Raw genomic sequence first — 7,526 nt, forward strand, 5'->3', positions numbered from 1 at the left:
GATTCTCCTCAATGGAGAACTATTGATAAGAAGTATCCTGAATTTGGCAAGGAGGTTAGAAATCTGAGACTTGCTCTATGTACAGATGGGATGAATCCATACGGCTCTCTGAGTAGTCAGCATAGCACTTGGCCGGTTCTTCTTGCAATTTACAATCTTCCTCCATGGTTGTGTATGAAACGCAAGTATATCATGTTGTCACTCCTCATCTCAGGGCCTAAGCAGCCAGGACATGATATAGATGTGTATCTCGCTCCACTCATAGATGATTTGAAATTGTTGTGGAATGAAGGTGTTCCAATGTTCGATGCTCACACCAACTCAAACTTTACATTGCGGGCAATGGTTTTCTGTACCATAAATGATTTTCCGGCCTATGGAAACTTGTCTGGGTACAAAACCAAAGGAGAACAAGCATGCCCTATATGTGAAGAGGACATGAAGCCCACACGGTTGGATCATTTCAAGAAAAATATCTACCCAGATTTCAGGAAGCACCTTAGTCGATATCATCCTTATCGTAAGAAGAAGAAGGAATTCAATGGGTTCACCGAGGAAGGAGTAGCTCGTACACCTTTGACAGGATCACAAGTTTATGAACGTATCAAAAATGTTGAAACCAAATACGGTAAGTGCTTCAAGTCCAAGTCTAAAAAGGGTGTTTTATGGAAGAAAGTGTCTCCATTATGGGATCTTCCCTACTGGAAAGATTTGTCGGTTAGGCATTGTCTCGATGTAATGCACATTGAGAAAAATGTGTGCGATGCTATCATCGGGACTTTGCTAAACATACCAGGAAAGACCAAGGACAATGAGAATGTGCGGAAAGATATGAAAAAGAAGAATATTCGACCAGATTTGTGGCCTGTTAAAAAAAAGGATGGTACAAAGACCTTTCTGCCTCCAGCGTGTTACACAATGTCGAGAAAGGAGAAGAAGAAGTTTTGTGAGTGCTTACATGGCATTAAGGTTCCCTCGGGATATTCGTCGAATGTTAAGCGCCTAGTGTCTCTCTCGGACCTTAGGTTGATTGGTATGAAGTCTCATGATTGTCATGCACTGATTAATGTATTTTTGCCAATTGCACTTCGTGGGATATTGCCGAAACACGTGAGACATGTTATAACAAAACTTTGTTTGTTTTTCAATTCCATATGTGCTAAGGTGATTGATCCGGAGACTTTGGATGCTTTGCACAATGATGTTGTTGAAACTCTATGTCGATTTGAAATGTATTTTCCGCCTTCTTTCTTTGATATAATGGTGCATTTGATTGTCCATTTAGTTCGCGAAGTCAAGTTATGTGGTCCGGTGTTCTTAAGATGGATGTATCCTTTTGAGAGATTTTTTAAGACTTTAAAGGACAAAGCAAGGAATCCGGCTAATCCAGAGGGTAGTATCATTCGGGGAGTCCTTAAAGAAGAGATTTCTGGATATCTAGCTGAGTTTTTGTCAAGCCTTGAACCAATAGGACTTCCAAAATCTCGACATGTTGGTAGGCTCGCAGGGGAGGGAGTAATTGGTAAAAATGTGATATCTCCTCCATCGGAGAGGAAGAAGAAGGCACATCTTTGTGTGTTGCAGCATCTTACAGAGGTTCATCCTTATTTAGAAAAGCATCTGCTTGAATTGCAACATTGTAATCCTAAGTTGAAGGAAAGAGCGTTGATGCGGGAACATAATCGCACATTTATTGAATGGTTTAAGAAGGAAGTTGGAAAGAAACAAGACCATGATGTTTCTGATACGATCAAGTGGTTATCTCGAGGTCCTCGACTATGTGTTCGATCTTTTGAAGGATATGATATCAATGGGTTCACATTCTACACTAGAAGGCAAGATGAAAAGAGTGTAGTGCAAAATAGTGGAGTAAAGGTTGTTGCATCATCTAGGGTCTATGCAAGCGCTAAGGATAAAAGGCCGGTTGATTCAACACAATCATATTATGGTGTTATCGAAGAAATATGGGAGCTTGATTATACCTATTTTGTGATCCCTGTTTTTCGGTGTCAGTGGGCTAACAACCAAAATGGTGTGAAGCGAGATGAAATTTTCCCGGGTTTAACCTTGGTGAATTTTGATCGACTAAGTGACAGTGACGAGCCATTCATTCTAGCATCACTAGCTAAGCAAGTTTTTTATGTGGTTGACAATATTGATCCTAGATGGCGTGTTGTTGCCCAAGGAAAAAGACATATTTTGGGTATTGATGATGTTGTAGATGAAGATGAGTATGATGAGTATGATGACACACCTCCGTTACCAATGGTTGTTCAACCATTGCCAGAAGAGGAGGATGCAAATAATACTAATCATATGCGTACAGATCATACGGAAGGAATATGGGTTACGAATCGTAATTGAAACATACATGTGTAAGTTCGGGCTTCACTTCTGATGCATTGTTGAAGTTTTTGACTTTGTTCTTTCTATTCATATCTGAAAGCCTGTGCGCCTTGGAATTTTTGTTATCTTGACTACTTAAATTTGAATAGTGAAGGATACTTGTGGATATTAATTCATATTTTTTTTCTAAAAATTCAACCCCAATCAATTGCCACTTGTATTGTGAAGAGGAATTGCAGTGATAGTCTCCTACTTTATCCCTCCTATTTAAGTTACTGAGAGTCTGATACTTCTAATAACTTGACTAACTTTATCTGGTTTTTTCACACAGGTGTAAACTTGGTGAATGTCGTATCCTCTTATGTGAGCCAGGTTCCAAGCACAGGTTGCAGAAATTGCAGTTGAATTTTCCTAGGTTAGTTTTCAGTACATTTTGTCTAATAATATCAATTACCTGTTCTTGTTTGCATGGCTTTGTGATTGGTAACTTAGTTTCTGATGTTTGCTTTCTGGTGGTTGATGATGGATAAGTACATAAAAACCGTTTTGAAGATGACTTTGTTTACAATTTGATACTTTGCTTACAGTATGGTGTAATTTACATGTTTGAAGGTGAAGATTTGAACTCCAGAATCATCAAATTAGACCAGGAATCAAATTTGACATATATTGCATTTTATCAATCCACGAGAACTGCAAGTAGCACAAGGAATATGCACTGATCAGAACTGTGCAGTTATGTGCACTGATCTGCACAGCTCAGATCAGAACTGTGCAGATCAGTGCACAGAACTGTGCAGTTCTGTGCACTGATCTGCACAGCTCAGATCAGAACTGTGCAGATCAGTGCACAGAACTGGTCAGTTCTGATCAGTTCTGTGCACTGATCTGCACAACTCTGATCAGAACTGTGCAGATCAGTGCACAGAACTGCACAGTTCTGATCAGTTCTGTGCATTGATCTGCACAGTTCAGATCAGAACTGTGCAGATCAGTGCACAGAACTGGTCAGTTCTGATCAGTTCTATGCATTGATCTGCACAGTTCTGATCTGAGCTGTGCAGATCAGTGCGTAGAACTGGTGAGTTATGATTTTTTTTTTGGGTTGTTTTTTTAGGTGAGGTTTGATTTGGGATTGTTTTGCATGTTAGGTGTAATACCATAAGGCCATTATTTTAGGTATAGCTTTGTAAATGGCCAATTGTAGCATTTTGCCCAGAACTGTGCAGTTATGTGCACTGATCTGCACAGCTCAGATCAGAACTGTGCAGATCAGTGCACAGAACTGGTCAGTTCTGATCAGTTCTGTGCACTGATCTGCACAGCTCAGATCAGAACTGTGCAGATGAGTGCACAGAACTGGTCAGTTCTGATCAGTTCTGTGCATTGATCTGCACAGCTCAGATCAGAACTGTGCAGATCAGTGCACAGAACTGGTCAGTTCTGATCAGTTCTGTGCACTGATCTGCACAGCTCAGATCAGAACTGTGCAGATCAGTGCACAAAACTGGTCAGTTCTGATCAGTTCTGTGCATTGATCTGCACAGCTCAGATCAGAACTGTGCAGATCAGTGCACAGAACTGGTCAGTTCTGATCAGTTCTGTGCATTGATCTGCACAGTTCTGATCTGAGCTGTGCAGATCAGTGCGTAGAACTGGTGAGTTAAAAAAAACTAAGATTTGGTTTTAAGTCCAAACCTTGGTCTGATGGCTGATTCTTCTATTGCAAAATGAGGAATAGATGGATATAAGGAAGACAGGGTTGAATAGCTTGGTCTGAAGTTCCTCGAGAACTGGCACCAAGAAGCATAAAACAGAACATCTACACAGTCCTGATTGAGGTTGTACACCAAATGCAGCGCTTTTTGCAATGATGCTTCATCTCCCTTGAAAATTAGAAGTAAGCAAATGCTATTAGATTTAGTTGAAAAGTAACAGAAAGGAAAAAGCTCCACATAAAATATGCATAGTTTTAACTTTCTAAAACTCATTTGATTCTTATTACATGATTAATATGCATAGTTTTAACTTTCTAAAACTCATTCGAATCTATTTATGCACATTTAAGGCTCATTAGGTCGTTATAGGTCATGTTTAGAGCTAAAATGACATTTCCGCTCCCAACTTTGAACTAAAAAACCTAAGGACTCATTTGATTCTTATTACATGACTAATATGCATAGTTTTAACTTTCTAAAACTCATTCGAATCTATTTATGCACATTTAAGGCTCATTAGGTCGTTATAGGTCATGTTTAGAGCTAAAATGACATTTCCGCTCCCAACTTTGAACTAAAAAACCTAAGGACTCATTTGATTCTTATTACATGATTAATATGCATAGTTTTAACTTTCTAAAACTCATTCGAATCTATTTATGCACATTTAAGGCTCATTAGGTCGTTATAGGTCATGTTTAGAGCTAAAATGACATTTCCGCTCCCAACTTTGAACTAAAAAACCTAAGGACTCATTTGATTCTTATTACATGATTAATATGCATAGTTTTAACTTTCTAAGACTCATTCGAATCTATTTATGCACATTTAAGGCTCATTAGGTCGTTATAGGTCATGTTTAGAGTTAAAATGACATTTCCGCTCCCAACTTTGAACTAAAGAACCTAAGGACTCATTTGATTCTTATTACATGACTAATATACATAGTTTTAACTTTCTAAAACTCATTCGAATCTATTTATGCACATTTAAGGCTCATTAGGTCGTTATAGGTCATGTTTAGAGCTAAAATGACATTTCCGCTCCCAACTTTGAACTAAAGAACCTAAGGACTCATTTGATTCTTATTACATGATTAATATGCATAGTTTTAACTTTCTAAAACTCATTCGAATCTATTTATGCACATTTAAGGCTCATTAGGTCGTTATAGGTCATGTTTAGAGCTAAAATGACATTTCCGCTCCCAACTTTGAACTAAAGAACCTAAGGACTCATTTGATTCTTATTACATGACTAATATACATAGTTTTAACTTTCTAAAACTCATTCGAATCTATTTATGCACATTTAAGGCTCATTAGGTCGTTATAGGTCATGTTTAGAGCTAAAATGACATTTCCGCTCCCAACTTTGAACTAAAAAACCTAAGGACTCATTTGATTCTTATTACATGTCTAATATGCATAGTTAAAACTTTCTAAAACTCATTCGAATCTATTTATGCACATTTAAGGCTCATTAGGTCGTTATAGGTCATGTTTAGAGCTAAAATGACATTTCCGCTCCCAACTTTGAACTAAAGAACCTAAGGACTCATTTGATTCTTATTACATGACTAATATACATAGTTTTAACTTTCTAAAACTCATTCGAATCTATTTATGCACATTTAAGGCTCATTAGGTCGTTATAGGTCATGTTTAGAGCTAAAATGACATTTCCGCTCCCAACTTTGAACTAAAGAACCTAAGGACTCATTTGATTCTTATTACATGACTAATATACATAGTTTTAACTTTCTAAAACTCATTCGAATCTATTTATGCACATTTAAGGCTCATTAGGTCGTTATAGGTCATGTTTAGAGCTAAAATGACATTTCCGCTCCCAACTTTGAACTAAAAAACCTAAGGACTCATTTGATTCTTATTACATGACTAATATACATAGTTTTAACTTTCTAAAACTCATTCGAATCTATTTATGCACATTTAAGGCTCATTAGGTCGTTATAGGTCATGTTTAGAGCTAAAATGACATTTCCGCTCCCAACTTTGAACTAAAGAACCTAAGGACTCATTTGATTCTTATTACATTACTAATATACATAGCTTTAACTTTCTAAAACTCATTCTAATCTACGTATGCACATTTAAGGCTCATTGGGTCGTTATAGGTCAACAACGTACTTAATTATCTCTATAGTCTGCAACTATATCTTTTAATTTTATGCTTCAATGGAATGTAAAGACAATATCGTGAGTGTAAACTTTGGTACTCATATATATTTTCCTTCCATGCAACTTGCAGGCTAGGGATCGAGTCGATTGGAAGAAAGTCAACACGACCTTACTTAAGGTTTGTAATGCATGATCTAAAGGGACCTAAGTGGCTGGATTAGAGACATTTGTTAGATTAGCTCTCTAGCCTTTTGTCTTTAGTTGTTAATATTAGTTGTAATTTGTTAGACTAGCTAGGTGTTTAAAAATTGTAAACATACGTACTATATATACGCTTTGCTCTGTTGGGTTAATATAAATGAAGTTAATGTAATGATTTATTTATCAAAGATAAGCAGATTCATACCTTTGCTATTTTGGTGTTGATTGGGTACAGGTTTCAATACTCAATGGAGTATATATCTAGTTGTGGTTATTGCCGCCTATTTTATATTTTAAAAGAATTTGGAAAAAAAAAAATTAATGTTGTTGAAGGGGGCTTTTAATGTACGCCTCAACAACATATGAACTTTTGGCGCAAAAATAAGGACCTGTTGAGGGGGGCATTTAAGAAGTGAGCCTCAATAGAGGAGGCTGTTGAGGCGGGCTTCTTAAATGCCCCCCTCAACAGGTCCTTATTTTCGCGCTTTCTGTAGAGGTTTTTGAGGCGGGCTTTTGAAAGCCCCCCACAACAGATCACCTGTTGAGGCGAACAAAGCCCGCCTCAACAGATCACTGAGCTGTTGAAGCTACGTCTGTCGCAGCGGGCCTTGTTCGCCTCAATAAACCCAAAATGCCCCCCTCAACAGGTATTTTTTCCACTAGTGATCTTCCCGACGACGTCTCCTTCGATAATTTTATCAGAGGATTGAAAAAAGGATCATTCAAGTTTGACTTGGTTAAAAAGAGTGTTCGGACTATGGTTGAAGTCTTGGACGAGGCTGAAGCATTTATCCACACAACAGAAATATGTAGTGTGTCCAAAGACGGAAAGACTGGTGAGGCAACAGATTCCTCAGGAAAGAAAGAGAAGATAGACAGGAAAGGCCCACGAGTAAATGGTACTTGGGCCCTTTCGAAAGAGCGTGATACCAATTCTCCTGGACACAAGAGAGGACGTCCACAAGAGAGAGAATATTTCAAATACAATACGGACCTTCTCACGATACTGGTGGACGTCGGGGCTAGGTTCGATCTTGAACGGCCCTTCCCCATGAAATCCCCTGCTGAAAGTCGAGACCCTAAGCTGTATTGCCAGTTCCACGAAGATATAGGGCAT

The sequence above is a fragment of the Spinacia oleracea genome, chromosome 1 (genome assembly GCF_020520425.1).
Source record: "Spinacia oleracea cultivar Varoflay chromosome 1, BTI_SOV_V1, whole genome shotgun sequence".
Taxonomy (NCBI): Eukaryota; Viridiplantae; Streptophyta; class Magnoliopsida; order Caryophyllales; family Amaranthaceae; genus Spinacia; species Spinacia oleracea.